The sequence below is a fragment of the Passer domesticus genome, chromosome 20, assembly GCF_036417665.1.
Source record: "Passer domesticus isolate bPasDom1 chromosome 20, bPasDom1.hap1, whole genome shotgun sequence".
Lineage (NCBI taxonomy): Eukaryota > Metazoa > Chordata > Aves > Passeriformes > Passeridae > Passer > Passer domesticus.
Genome location: NC_087493.1, coordinates 4,560,662 through 4,576,971, shown reverse-complemented (window position 1 = coordinate 4,576,971; position 16,310 = coordinate 4,560,662). Strand labels below are relative to the sequence as shown.

General features: G+C 40.3%; 1 protein-coding gene and 1 long non-coding RNA gene across 2 annotated transcripts in view; one reads left to right on the top strand and one right to left on the bottom strand.

Annotated features, from left to right (window-relative positions):
• PITPNC1 (phosphatidylinositol transfer protein cytoplasmic 1) overlaps positions 1-16,310 on the bottom strand; it is an 83,144-nt gene that overhangs the window by 61,845 nt on the left and 4,989 nt on the right. The window lies entirely within an intron of this gene.
• Positions 6,772-15,123, top strand: LOC135284032 (uncharacterized). Its single transcript, XR_010349581.1, has 3 exons — positions 6,772-6,822; positions 7,281-7,360; positions 14,990-15,123. It is a non-coding gene; the product is annotated as an uncharacterized LOC135284032 (long non-coding RNA).

The following is a 16,310-nucleotide window of genomic DNA, read 5'->3' as shown; positions in this document are numbered from 1 at the left end:
GGAATCAGTTTAAATTCTCTAACATAATTTGGTCCTCTGGTAGCACAGTTTAAAGAACACGTAAATGTGAATGTCATATGCAAAAATGACTTGTGGTACTTTGTGGGAGAGTAAGACAAAGCACTTTACCTAAAGCCAGCAGAGTTCTAGAGAGTGCAGCTCAGGACAGAATTGTCTTGCACATCACACACAGCTCCTCGTTCAATGAATTCTCTCTTAGGTTCATATTTTGCATTCTTAGTGCAAAAGAAGAGAAAGTCCCACTGGCTTCACTGTGGACCTGGGAAGGACATTAATCTTGCTGACCAGCTTGTATAGGAATGCTGTCAATTAATTACAAGCATCTGAAATGCTTGACTGCAGATGGTGTCCGTGGTGTGCTTTTCACACACTGATTTACAGTCAGGGGAGGAGGTTAGAGCGAAAATGTAACTACAAATCAAAGTTAAACAGGGACATAGAAATGGATCTCTGTTTTCAAGATGGACAGTTCTGGGTGTGCTGGGCACGAACCAGGGCTGAGGTGATGAAACAGCACCAGGACTGTGTTTGCTCCTGGCAGTGACAAAGTGGGGAATCACTCCTGGAGCACAGGACCCTGTTAGTTTAGATGCTGTGCATCCTACAAGGGCTAGGATCTAAAATAAAGCAAACATTATCTCCTTTCAGAGATGAAACAATCAGAAGAGTTCGCAGCTCCAAATGGAAACCAGGGAACATGACATCCTGCCAACCAGCACTTGGCAAAACAGCTTCTAATAGAATATGCAAATACTGGTGCACTGATAAATATTACTTGCAAAAAATATTAATAAACTGCCTGAAATCCTAACTATTAGCATTACTGCTACCTCTGTGATTCTCTTTAAGAAACAGTCCCCAAATAGTTGTGGTTTAAAGGAATAAGAATTTAAAAAACAGTAATCAAAAATCCTCTATTGAAGTTTAGTGCTTACATGTAGTAAAGCAGATAGCGAAGGTAAAAAATATCTCAGTTGTATTTTAAAGATTGCATCTTTGCATTTACAATTAATTCAGTATGTTGTGTTGCCATTAAACTATAATTTTATACTTTCACCAAGAAAGACAGGAGTTGTATTAATTTGCTTTTCATATGTTTTTCATTTGCTATCATCTATTCAATGTATTGAACAGAAAATTGAGAAAGAGCAGATGAGAATGGTTCTTATTACTCAAGAAAAAGAAAAAAACCTGTGTGACTAGCACAGCTTGAACGCATAAACACAGAGTGAAATTTAAGACAGCTTCAGTGAGGAGAAGTCATGTGTTAATCTGTGTTTAAAGAGGTCAGCAGGTACACAGCCAGAGCAGACCAAATAGATAATGGGCAATTTAATATCAAAAGCCCATTTTGCCAAGGCCACAGAATCACAGAATATGCTGGGTTGGAAGGGACCCACCAGGACCATCAAGTCCAACCTCTTAGCCCTGCATACGACATCCCCAAGAGTCACAGCATGTGCCTGAGAACACATTCCCCCATATTCTAAAAGAAACAAATTTCCCATAAGGAAGCTCCTTGCATGGTGCAATAAAAAGTGAAATAAATAGACAAATAATTTTTATCACTGGAGAGAGGGCACCAGTTAAGTCCCAGAGGAATTTGTGATGGGTCTGAAAGGGTTCCACTCATGATTAACGATGGTTGTAGCAACTTAAGATAACTTGAACTCAACAAGGATGGAAAGCTACATTTTCAAAATTAACCTCCTACAAAAAGGATTTAAAAGAGGGAGTGGGAGGCATATTACAGAGAGTACAAAGAGAAAAAAGGAGAGAACACAGAGGATACAGTTACAGTGATCACTTGCAGCCTGCAAGGCTCAGAGAGCAACTCTTGATTAGATGCAAAGCTCAGTAACTTTATCTCCTTGACCTTAGAGGGAATGAACACCTGGGACACCAGCTTAAAATTCTCTAGCCCAAATTCACCACAGGGTCACCTCAGCACTGCAGATGGAAGAGTTCAGGGATGAAAACTTAGGCTTTACCGTGGGCTTCCACACACAGAGGAACCAAAGAGCTCCCAGTTTCCTGCTGGTTAGCCTGTGTCACCCAGCTCTGGTGCTGCTTCTACTTCTGAAACAGAGAGGTACAGCTGAGCCCCAGGGCTGAGCAGTGTGAAATTACAGAGACACATCTCAGAAGGCCAGCTGAGAGGAAACCAGACCTCCCCTATTGGCAGTGCAGAATACAGGGAACACATGAGCCTTCGATCCTGGGCGAGTTATTTCTCCTTCTGATGAAAATGCAGTGCACATCCCAGTGCTATCCTGTCTCAAGGTAAGGATTAATTTGTGGAGTTGTACAGAGTCTGCCTGAAAAGGATCCCATACTCAGGATGTCAGAATGGCTTTATGCCACCCACAGGTCTTTGCATTTTCATGACAGCCATTCCCCGAGCAGCTTCATTAGACAGATATGCTGAAACGCTGGCTTCTGTCAAGAAACCTTTCACAGAGGAGTTTGCATATTTTTGAGTTTATAAAAATTGCTAAAGATTTAACAGGAAAAAAAACCAAACCAAACAGTAACTCATTATTCCATCAGTATAAATGCAACATATGAAGAAATAATCAATCTTTGAAGCCTCAAAACTACCATTAATATACAGGTATGAGAAATTGTAAAAAAAGTCTACTGATGCTCGTCTTTTAGACTTTGATAACACAATTTTTCTTCCCCTGTTTTCTATAATATCATAAGCAGATACAGTGCACTAATTTGCTACAGAAAGGACACAAGGAACCAAATTTTCAACTGACTTACTGAGGTGAACTTTATATGTCAACTTGCAAAGTTTGCTGTGCCTCCAAAACAGCTTTTGTTTAAATCTGACATATGCAAACAATTGCACACATAAATCAGTGGGTGATGAAATGCTGATAGAGCTAAAAGACCTTTTGCTTTGAAACTCCTGACTGGAAGAGTCAAAAGTCCAACAGTAAAAGAAGGGTTTGCAAGATAAGACAGGCAAAAATGTTCCTCAACAGCTCTGTCATTATTTTTATGTCAGTGATTGCATGATAAAATATTTAATCAGCAAGTCTATTTATTTCCCTACATGGTTTCCTTATATTTCCAGTTTCCAAAAAATAGAAAATACTTTTCAATGTCACCTGGTGGAGCAAGTGAATTCTATTGCTTTAAATATTTATTATTTAAATTCCTTTCTCTGAAAAATGTATTCTGTGTCCTTCCTTTTCCCCTTTTCACTTCTTTTCTTTTTACTGACAAAATGGGTAAAAAATGTTTTAAACCAAGAGCATTTTCACTGCAGTGTAACCTGTATTTAAAAAGCAAGATACCAGAGAAATGAACACTCGGGGCAGGAACCACCCATCAACACCAAGATAAAAATTCATGCTACAATTTCACACAGAGAATCGTGACTGTTAACAATGAATATTCATAGATAACTGCTTAAGAAAAGTGTGGAATAACCTGATATAAACTCAACAAAATGAAGCCTGGTAAAGCTTTCATAAACTTCAAGACTAAATTCTGGTTTGTGGCTGATGAAGACCTTGCTGAAGCAGCAGCTTGACTCCAGACTTGCTCTTGTGCCCACACAGGTAACAGTGGTTAGAAGAGTGAGGTATTTATTTCCCAGGTCAATATCTATTTTAGGCAGTTCCAAGGCACAGGTTTACACAAGGACTCTGGGACTTTCAAACTCAGTACCAGCACCAGAAGAAAGCAGAGGTCCTACATCTCCAAAAAGAGGTGAAGGGACTGCTGAACTGGGAAAACTCAGAAAGGCCAAGAAAAACCCAAGCTGGAGACTGAATTTCCATTAGGTCTGTGAATCCAAGACATGGTCCTTAAAACACATGATCTACTAATCTACATTAATCACCTTCAGCAATTTTTTAAATTTTCTTTGATCAAAAAAACTATCTTGCAAACTCAATATTTTTTTCCTTGACTCACTGTACTTGTCAAAGGTTTGAATTGGCTACAATGCTGAGTTCTCTCCCTCCCTTACCATTAAATATGCATGAATACTTCAAAGCCTAATGCTTTACTGCACACTTACTGTTACATGGAAGTTTGTGAGTGGCCTTAGGGAACGTCTGTAACAATAAACTCAATCAAGTGCTACCTATAACATAAGCCTGAAGTAGCTCACTTAATTTGCAAGTCTAACTTTCAAAATTGTGGAAAAGGCCTGCAAACAAAGATGTTAAGTATAACAACACATGGAAAGGAAGGCAATTGCTGTGAGCTTGTAAAAGGCCTTAAGGACCTCCTTGCAAAGCCTTAAGACAGTCTCTGACTCTTGGTCTTGTGTACAAGGCAAGCTGGTTTAAATAACATGGATATTTCCAGCCAATGTAAACCAGCTTAAAAACCAAAATATGACAAAATATACCATCCATGAAAGCTATTTTGTTTGGCTTTGCTGTACAAAATGGTAAAATGTGAAAGGAAAATTGAGAAACAAGAAACAACTCTAAATTGAGTTCAAGAGAAAACTCTGTGTATGCACACATCTCCTGCTCCTGAGAATTCATTTCAAATCCTATCGCTATAGGAAAACTTGGAGGATCCATTTAGCCAAACTTAATAAAGACCAAAGTCTCACAGCTGCTTCTAAAAACAGTACAAAACTCCTCAACAGGAGACTGCTGTGCAGAACTCAGGCAGCCAGCTCCACTCTGCACTTCACTGCTCACACAATTGCACCAATTAGGCATCCTTGCTATGGGTCTATTAACACATATTTTATAAATGCCTTTGGTAATAACCACACTACCCTGACTGAAGTGTTTGCACCTGGTTACTTTATACTCCTGGGCATATGGCTTTTTGCAGTAAATACAGAGCGTGAAATTATTTTGAATTATTCAATTTTCAAATCTTAGAATATTTTGGAGAGAAAAATCTACAATAACTTTTTCCCCCACCTAAATGTTAAGAATAATTTAGGATAGCGTCTGTGTGTTTCTGTCTTTTTACTCTGAAGAATGGAAAAATATGTACATATTCACATGTGAAAACATTTATTTATATATTATGTGATTCATGTATGATGTACTGTAGATATACCATTTAACTGATTCTATTGGACTTGACAAAATGTAATCAAAAGCTATTCTTAGGGTCATGAGAGGGGGATGCTTTGAGTAGTTGTGATAGTAGGATGTGTCTTGCCCACATGGAAAATCTGGAAAACTTTGGTGGAAAACAGAAGGAAATGAAGAGTTGAGATGAGGTAAAGGGCTCACGTGTGGAGATCACGAGCAAACAGCAATTGCTGCTCCTCAGATGCTGGTCAGGAAGCAGAGCTTTACCCAGAGCTCAGTCCCCAGGGGAAGGATGAGACAGACCTGTCCCCGTGCACCAGAGCAGCTCCTTCCCTCCTGCAGCAGAACATTTGCTTCTGCAGTCTCAAGTGGAGGATGCTCATTGATGGCCACTGACATTCCTTGGCCTGCCACAAGACAAATCACTCATGTTGTTTACTCCAGTCCTGGCCTGAAGACAAACTGGCATGTCTGAAAATGTCTTGGCAAAGAGGCAGGAGTGGAGGTATCTACATTTAACTTGTAATATGCTTGCAGCATGATTAAATAAAAACATAACCACCTGTTACCCTTAATTCAGTGGGAGTATCAATTTTCAATTATAGCACTTACTATCCACCCTCAAGTATGGCAAGGAACACCATGGCAACATAAACACAGTCGTGGCTGCTTGAGAAAGTTAAATTATAAATAGCAATGTATAGCCCATGAGGTCCTGGAAATAAACTAACTAATCCATAGGCATTTGTTACTATGACATAACATTTCCACTCAAATGCTGTTTGCCTCATCTCAAACTCCCTCAGAACAGATTTAGAAGTTTGGCATCACTTGACTCCAAGCAAGTTCAAGTTCAGACATGAAAAAAGCAGAGATAGTGGAGAAAATAAGCTATAGCAGAACTGTGGAGAACAAATTAACAACAAAAACAACAAAATCCCTATTTAGGCTTTATTCTGTTTCCACTGAAGTGAATGGGGAAAAAAGTCCCAACATATCCCAAATGTATAACAGAATCCCCTTGATACAGACAAACATACTGAATCATCCCTGAGGAGAAAAAAAAGAAAAAAGAAAAAAAAAAGAAAAAGAAACAAAAAAAAGGGCTGAACTGAATACCAAATAGTTTAGAAATGCAAATAAACTTAGTAGCCCTCTAAGACATGGGAGAAATTTTGGAACTTGGTGCTCTCTTTAGCTTCATTGTGGGAGAGAGGGCCATGGTAACTGTGGGAACACAGGGCTTCAACCCGAGCTGAGCACTCAAAAGGGAGCTGAATTATCGATTGTTCATTCTGCTGGGCAGCTCCTCATTCCCTGCGAGGCCCAGGCCGAGCAAGAGCAGCTTTCTGCCAGCTGGCACACGCCTGCTGGGACTGGAGAGGCTCCTCTCCTCTCCTCTCCTCTCCTCTCCTCTCCTCTCCTCTCCTCTCCTCTCCTCTCCTCTCCTCTCCTCTCCTCTCCTCTCCTCTCCTCTCCTCTCCTCTCCTCTCCTCTCCTCTCCTCTCCTCTCCTCTCCTCTCCTCTCCTCTCCTCTCCTCTCCTCTCCTCTCCTCTCCTCTCCTCTCCTCTCCTCTCCTCTCCTCTCCTCTCCTCTCCTCTCCTCTCCTCTCCTCTCCTCTCCTCTCCTCTCCTCTCCTCTCCTCTCCTCTCCTCTCCTCTCCTCTCCTCTCCTCTCCTCTCCTCTCCTCTCCAACCAAGGGCTCAAAGGGGAGAAAGGGAGGAAATCAAAGGCTCTGCAAAACCAGGACTGAACATTGAGAGCAAAGAGGTAACTGAGAAGTCTGTGGTGTGAGGACAGCAAGAAATTCACTTAATGTAGCCTCACAGACATTTTAGAGTTTTGACACAAATCTGGGGCCTTAATCTAAGCAGGTGATCATGTTATTTAGGTTAGGCAAGAATAATAAAGATTTAGGGACATCAGCTTTGTCTCTTTCAACAGATTTGAGAAATTTACATTTTCTTTTAGTTTACAGCCATTGGTTAAAGTCCATTTTTGATCAGACTGATAAAAATCTGTAATGGATCTCCTGAGGTCAATGGAATTATTTCAGATTTACAGCATGCAATTAAAATGGAATTTAAATTCTCAACATTTCTGTTCTAAAAATATGCTGTGTTTTATCACACATATTTGGTGAAATCTTGGTCTCTCTGACATCAGTGACAGCACTCATTGGTATTACTGTGGTCTAATTTTCACTGAGTGTTTTTCCATTCACACAGAGTGAAGCAAAATAAAAACTGTCCCACTGAAGGAAGGTTTAAATCAATTTTATATCAAGTCTATGGGATAAAAGAAGCAGGTAGGTTATTTAAGACTGTAATCATGTGTGTGTTTAATGTGCTTCATTTGGCTTATTGCAAGTCATTGTACAATTATTGTACCTTCATTGTACATTGTACATACATTGTACATACATTGTACAGTCATTGTACATTTCCATATTAAATGGAAATATTACTTAGAGGTCAGCTAATTTGCACTTTTGAAGAAAACTTGACAAAATCAGAGAAGTAGCTGGATAAATTTGTCAAGCATCTTTCAGAGATAAGATTATACATACTAGGACCAGTGTTCAAATGGACCTAACTAGTGAGACTATTTAAAAATGTCTATGTATGACCAGGAGAGATCCAAGCTTGGCATGGGTAAGAACTTCAGTAGAATTATCATTGTCTTTACCTTTCTGATAAAGACAATTTTTTAGTTCATGGTAGAGTTCTGTATTTTGGGAACCTTTCAAGCAAGATGGTGCCACTAGCACAAAAGGTTATTTTAATAACTTTTGTATGAAATGAGAGCAAAACCCTGAAAATATATTCAAAAATTCATTGTGTTTGTCATCAGTGGCTGATTGTTAATCAAGCACTTGAGCAACAGTGTGTGTCACACTGGAGTGTCATTATCACACAATTATTTTGTCATGCATTGTCATAATATTTTTACAGAAAAAAACCCTGAACACAGTCATTAATTGGTCAACACATTAAACCTAAGATGACATTAAGTGCGATGAAATGGAAAATAGGGCATTCTCAGCATGCTCACAGAAAATAATTCCCACAGAGTCTGAGTATTCCTAAATCATTTGGGCAAGACTAATCTTAGAACAGACACGTAAAAACTCCTAAATAAAGACCATGATTTTTCTGGAGAGCATATGAAGAAGTCTTTTACTGAATCCACAAACATTCATGTCCTGTGACTCACATGACTCCTGGTGCTTTAAATTAAGCGTGTGTGCAAGTTATGGATGTGCTGGAGCTTGGAGAGTGCACAGCAAAACCAGCTTTGGAACTGCAAAAGTACAAAACCAATAGAACCCAAGACTGCTTCAGCATTTTCTAGCCACAAACAAGAAAAAGATGGAAGATGCATTTTTTCCCCAAGAAGAGCCATTAAAATGTCATTCCTACAATTTAGCACCCTGCATTGTACTTAAGAAAATTAAAAATAGCATTTTGATACATATCCAAGGATTCAAAATTGGCTGATCACTTATAACCAAAATTGGAAAGAAATGATGAACTTAGAAGGAAATAAACAAGACTAAGCCTAGACTAAAAGCATTATATATAAACACAGGTGAAGTTCAAGTCTGGTTTCTTCCACCTACAGAGTGTAAATCCATCTGTTAATCCAACTTGAAATCTAAATTACCTTTTCTTCACTCCTTTTTAAACACAGTCAATAATCCTGGGGAGCACCTTTCTCCTTGCTTTTCAGATGCCTGCAGACACTGGCAATTACACTTAAATACATGCACAACCTCCCTACAGAGAGCTCTTCAGGCTGCACTGGAGGGCTCTCACAGCAGATTTGCATGAAATGTCATTATTTACTTTATTTTGGTATAAAGTCTCACAAAATCTACTGTTGATCATGACAGATGCTCTATGAACCAATGATGATAAAGATAAGGAAAATTATAATTCTGTGAAAAAAAATCCAAGTAAGTTCTCTATTAATAAGGATGCAAAGGATTATTCCTTACCCACAGTGACTGAGAATATCCAAGGGTTTGCATGTGTGTGTTATCCACCCTCAGAGTACATAATGGTTGCTTGTGAGTTAGCTGGACAGCCAAAATGCAAAGCCTCAGTGGATTTTAGCACCCACAACTGACTTGCTTCTATAAGAACAGCCTGGGGAACACATTTGTCAGCTCACCAGTCACACAGAAGAATTTGGTGAATGAATCATTGTTATAAATGATGGATTTTCCATTATCTGACTGGGCAGCCTTTTGTACCCAAGAACATGATCTCTAACAGAGTTTAACAATGCAAATGCCTATCAGACTCAAATGAGCACTTATGAAGGAAAATATAATTTGTAACCTTTCCTAATTAGTACAAAAATCTTTGTCTTCCTCTAATCTAAAGGGCTTTATAGACTTTCAGAACTATTAATCACCTGAATTTTTTATAATATATGCAGTCAAGCATATGAAAATTTGTATAGCTATTTTATTTCCATATAGCTATATTAGTTATATTGTATATAGTATATAAGATATACTATCTATAACATTATATTATAAATAATATATATTAGTTATTATTATAGTTATATAGTTATATTATTTCTAACCTTAAAAGTATGAAGAATGAAGAAATCAAACAGACTGGACTATGGGAAAATGTACTTGATATATCAGAGCTATCAAACTTCAAGACACCAATATTGACATCTACATTCATTATTAGGTACATAAACAGAAGTTGTCAGAATTTCAAAAGTGCTGATCATTCAACATTAACATCAACTCTTACAAGAACTTCATGTTCTCAGCAAGACAAAGTCCACCCCAAAACAAAAAAACAAGAAAATTCTAAGTTTTAAAAGCCAGTCTTGACAGTCTGTGTTTTCTTCTCCCTGTTCTTTTGTTTCCAAACCTACATTATGCTTCAAAAACAAACACTGCTCATGGAGTTCTTGATAGCATCAAGGCTTGTAGAGTGCTTTAGCTACAAAATGTCCTAAACCACCAACAGGCTGCATTTTCTTTCATGGGAAATGCAAAACTGGGCCTGTACTTTGCTAACAAAGCCCTCAAATCAAATGTGTGGTATTATTTGCTATACATACACACACACACACATATAAATATATATATAAATATAAATATATATATATATACACACACCCACACCTTGGAGAAAACAAGTGTTGACAAGAAAAGACAGAACAAGAGAGATAGAGGGAGATGGATGTCAAAGTCTGGTGTTCCTTGGGTAATATCTAATCTTTTCCACGGAAAGATTTTTTTAATGATTTACACTGAAGTCTGCAGAACAAAGTTTTTCTTGTTTCTTTCACAGAGTTATAGTGAAATGTCCAAACAGGAGTAAGGGGGAAAACTGTGTATTTTTGTATTTCTATTTGCAGTGGAATTCAGTGAAGGTTTGACATCTGCTCTGCACTGCTGTATTTTACACTGACCACAACTAATGTAAGAAGGCCAAACCAAAGCAAGATGTTTATTTTTTCCCGTGCTAAAAACCAGCTCTCACTTTCATCTCTTCCTTCTTGCAACTAGACCATGGACCAAAAGAAAATTCAATAGGTATTCTTCCTTGGTGCTAATAGTTAACTTCTGGTGCTTTCTCTCCTTTATCTGTTCCAATGATTTTTCCCAAGCCATAAGATTTAAGGTGAATTTAAGGTCATACTGTGTGCAGCAAAGGCCTTGTGAGGAGAGCAGACATGACCACCCACCAAAGACACATCCAACCCCTCTGCTGACAAGAGACACACACACGGAATTCTTTTAAAGGGTAAAAATATGCTCAGAATGGTGTGAAGAGGTTTTCTAGCTCAATAATTAACTCTGAATCCTCCTCAGACAAACGTGTCAGGGCCTCCACTGTATTAACTGCAAAAGGCAGGTGAGGCTGCTGATGTTCTCAGAAGGAAACTCCCAGCAGAATGATTCACTACAGCAAAAGGTCCTTTATGTTTCACAGCAATTCAGTATATTGTAAAGGAATTGGTGTAAGATGCATTAGAGCTGTTGATAGCTTAAATTAAAATAGCACAATAAGCCTCTGTTTTTGCTGGGCAACCTCAGCTCAAAAATGCCAGATAAACATTTTCTACAGAGGTCATGGACATGACACGGTCCAACTATAATTTCATTTACAAGTAATTAAAATAAATTAAATTTGATAAGATGACTTCAGCTTAAGTTTGTTTATGGTCCTCTTGCTTATGACCAACATGCTGCTTTTACAAGTGTTCCATACATTTATATATTCCTGAAAATATGTTCTGTGGCTATAGTTGGGAAATGAATGAAATGGGCATAGCTGATCATTATTTAATCTGTTTGCAGGATGAGTAGATGCAATTTGCCCTGCAGCAGATCAGTGTATTTCAGAAAAAACTTATTTTACACTTTATACCCTACTAAAGGCTTTGCTGTACTACATTCATATAGTTATGTCCAAATATTGTAACACCTGCTGACTCTCAGGGCATAACAACCCTTTCTCATATGCTTTCAGTGAGCTTTAAATGTCTGAATAAAACATGTTATAACATGTACCCTTTGTACACAAAATGGGAGACTATGAAATCTTCTAAAGAAGAAGTGCACACGGGATTCAGAGGATACAAATGCTGTTTACACAGATGTTGTTGAAATAATTTATGTAAATAATCCACACTGGGAGAATTCATAATGTTTGAAAGAGCTAAACAATGGATATTTTTACAAAGCAGCAAGGATAACACCTCTAAAACCAGAATTTGTTAATGCTGAAAGGACTTTTTGCTGAAAAACCATGATCTGCATTTACAGACATTTTGCAGGTCTCTGCTTGTTTGTATTCATGACAATACAGCTGTTCCTCCACACCTCATGCAGGCAGTGCTCCCCACAGATTCAACTTGACTTTTATTTAAAACACAGAGTGGGAGTGATTCCACCAGCCTCAGCAGAGATAATCTTGGTTGAAATAAAGAACAAAGGAAAGAAAAACCTGTCAGGACTTTAGGTACTGGCCATGCACAGAGAGTTAAAAACTAACAGAAACCTTAATGGTCATCCCTGTTTCCAAGGAAAAAACCCTCTGAGTCCTTTAGTTAGTAGTTTATTTGATGTTCAGCTTTCAAATTTACACAGCCCAGCTTCACATCACTCATAGCATTTTATAGCAGTAACAACCCAATTTTCAACAGGATCCAGCAAAAACGTCTTTCCATCTATTTCCCTAAAGAACAATCACTTTGCTCACAAATCAAGAATTTCACTGTACTTTGCCTCTTCCAGAAGAGTTCAGTACCACACGAATTTAGTACATTTGGTTTACATTTTCAGATATAGGTATCTCTAAAGCACAAATCCATGTAATTCTTCCTTTGAAAAATTGTGGAATTCTGATTGCAATGAGCTCCAAGCCTAAGAATTTTTTAGCGTCTCTGTTCTTTTCAATTGCTTGGTTCTTTTCATTTCCTTGGGAATGTGTTTTTTTAACTGATGATATTTAAAACCCACAATGCAGCCTATTATAATATTCTCTCATATGATGTAACAAGCTATTTGTAAGAATGAACTAACACATGAAAATGCAAGGGGAAAAATAACCAAGCAGCAGGCTTATTTATTAACTGCAGCTGGAATGAAGACTGGTAACATGTCCTATGGAATTGCTGGAAGAGATTTTACTCACTTGATATACTAATGCAAGGAAAGGGCTTTTTCTAATTTATAAGGTCTCAATGTTAACAAATGGATTGAATTTGCCAAAAGTACCATAAATGAGGTAAAGAATGACTTCTCATTGGCAATCATATTGGTTTTGTCAACCAGCAGTCCCATCCTGACCTTCTTTGCAAAGTTCTTACAGCAGATGTTATAATTTTGCTTAGCAGTTAACACGGTGCATCCTTTCTCAAAATATTTTAAAGCTGATCAGGCAGCTTGTGACTATGCACACATAACAGACCTAAACAGCTATCAAAAATTCAATTTACTGAGGAAGGCTCAGCTTTGAATAAGAACTGTAGTGTGGTGCCACTGCACCTCAGCAAGAACTCTTGGAACAACCCATCTTTCCTGGTGCTCATGGACAAGGAACAAATATACATCTCCAGCTCCTGTCGCCTGGCTCAAAATACACCACAACAGTGCAGTCTGTAGCAAACAGCATTTCCTAGGAGATGTTTTTTTTGCAAGAAAGCATTTGGCCTCCAAGCAGACAGGTAGATAAACAAACCTCCTATAAATATTTGGGTATCTTATCTAATAAGGGCATCAAGGAAAGAACGCCTCAGGAACAGGATCTGCAGTAGCTAATGAAGGAATTTCCTACCCACAACAGTGCCAGAAACTCTTTAAACCTGGAGACAGTGCTGCTGTTACACTGACATCTATCAGTTTTTAACTCTTCTCTAGAGATAAATTTAGGTGGTGACAGTCAGCCAGAGCAGCACAAACTCCTCCACTGCTGCCTGCACAGGTATTTACATGCAAGGTCACGACTTCCAGTTACTTGCCTGGGCATTACACAACACTTTACTGCACATTTTTCACATTACACACAAAATCTGACTACAGATGATTGGACACAGGTGCTTGGCTGACAGAGCTAACACTTCATCTTCCTGCCTGTGCCACATTATTTTCACAGGAATTCTGTGGAGACCACTCTGTTGTTGGTGACAACACCACAAACTAAGGACACACTTCTTTCTCATTCATGTTGTGAGACTTCTATGGATGGATAGCTGGCAGGGCAGTGCTAAAAAAAGAAAGCTGCTCAAGGAAGTGCTTTTGGATGTGTGCATAAAGTGCACAGACTGAAAGGCAGAACATCCAAACAACAGAAAAACCAGAGTTTATTAAGTCTATGTAAGAAAAACAACACAAAAAGGGAAACTGTGCTGTTGTATAAGAAAAAACTGCATTTTCCCCACACCTATTAAGACAGGACCTCAAAAATTCTTGGGTGCTTAACTGCCAGTGGTGTCCATGCAGGTCAGGTACCCACCCAAGTGCCACTGCACCCAGAGCCCAGCATCCTGACTCGGCAGGAAATTGCAGCTCCTGTGGGATCTGCCTTTCCCTCAAAGCCCACTGAATTTCAGGGTGACTTTGCACCCTGCAGAAGGCAGTTTGGGCCTCTTAGAACCAAAATGCTCTTGCCTGTTGAAGGGTGAGCATTGCCCCGTGGTGTTCTCCTGACAACTGCACAATGCAGCACCTTGTTCTATACAGATGGCAAAAAATCTCACTGTGTTGGTAGTTAATGTGCAACTGAGGGTAAAAATAAGATAACATCACCTTCCTGAGACTGCAAGAAATGTCACAAAGATGAACCACTATGAGAAATACAATGTGGCACTTCTTTAGTGTGCAAATACTGTAAGAAAAATAAGATATTTGCTAATTTCAAAGTTTTGTCCTGGTTCATTTTATAATAATTAAATTGATGCTAAACATCAGACATGTTCTAGGTTCCTCATTCAGGCATCTCAGCTACAGTGCCTGGATTAAATAATGGATGATTCAACGTAAGAGAAACGACAAAATCGAGTATCTTTACTAATTCTGTTAACATTCTAGAGAACAAATGACATCCAACATTACTTTCTGCCTCATCATGAATCAACCATTCCTGTTTTGGAAGATTTTTGAACTTTTCTGCATCTGGAAATCTTGTTTAACAATAATGTTTCAAAATAGATTATATCTGCTCCCTTCTGATGATGTAATGAACTGTTATTAACTAAGTGTGGTAGTCTAAGGACATCAGGAACTGGCTTGGATGAAATGTTGTCTACATTAGAGTAATGCAATAAACAAAGAAAATCATGTATTTAAAGAAAAATGCCATCCAATATCACAGCATATGATATAACTTGGATGGAAGCATGCTAGAATTAAACCTATGTCTATGTAACTTCATGTATATGGTGGTTTTAGCTCCTGCTCCCAGCAAAAGGAATTTCCTGAGGAGCCTGAAGCAAATATTTGGCAGTTCCAATTCTGAGTTTTAGAGAACAGTTAATTTGCCAAAACTGAAGATACGGACAAGAACCCATTGAGACGACTACTCTGCACACCCGCCAGGACTTCTGCACACATATTGCAAAAAATAAAACTGTGCGGCAAAACACTCGCCTGGATGGAGCCAAAGAACAAATGTGTACATTAATTAGCGGATTAATGAGCGAATTGGGGCGCTGCGCCCGGGGCCCTGGGCTGGGACCCTCCGGCGGGGCCGCAGCGGGGCCGTGGCACGGCCGGAGCGGGGCTGTGGCGGGGCCGTGAAGGGGCCGGAGCGGGGCCGTGAAGGGGCCGGAGCGGATCTGTGGCGGGGCCGTGAAGGGGCCGGAGCGGGGCCGGAGCGGATCTGTGGCGGGGCCGGAGCGGGGCCGGAGCGGATCTGTGGCGGGGCCGTGAAGGGGCCGGAGCGGGGCCGGAGCGGATCTGTGGCGGGGCCGGAGCGGGGCCGTGGCGGGGCCGGAGCGGATCTGTGGCGGGGCCGTGAAGGGGCCGGAGCGGGGCCGGAGCGGATCTGTGGCGGGGCCGGAGCGGGGCCGGAGCGGATCTGTGGCGGGGCCGTGAAGGGGCCGGAGCGGGGCCGGAGCGGATCTGTGGCGGGGCCGGAGCGGGGCCGTGAAGGGGCCGGAGCGGATCTGTGGCGGGGCCGTGAAGGGGCCGGAGCGGGGCCGGAGCGGATCTGTGGCGGGGCCGTGGCGAGGCGCCCCCTGGCGGCCCCGCCGCCGCCCGCAGGACCAGCGGAACTTTGCGCGCAGCTCGGCGCAAAATGCGCGCTCAGAGAGGGCTCGCTCCCCTTCGCGATGCCCAGTCCGCAGCAGAAATGGCCAAATAAGACAGCACCGAGGTTTTTTTTGTACTTGCAGGACACTAAGCCACAAAGCACCATCTCCTTTCCAGACGCCATCAGGCCTTTGGGCAGCCAGTTGCGCCCACAAACACTCCATGAGCACCAGTAACTCCAGAGCACGTGTACTCCGTGTGGGTATTACTGCCTTAATTAAACCAGTGAGCAGGTGGGAAGCCTGCAGATAAATAAAAACATGATGTTCCTAACACAGAGTTCAGAACACCGACAAAGAGCTGTTTGACTTTCAATGACTTCTTTAAATGACAACAAAGTTTTACTAATAAATGATCACCTCTCTTCCCTACCTGTATGGAGTTTCAGGCCACGTTCAGCTGCGAGGGTATTTTAAGCAAAGGTGAAATATCTTTAGAGTCTGGGTTTTGGACAAACGCT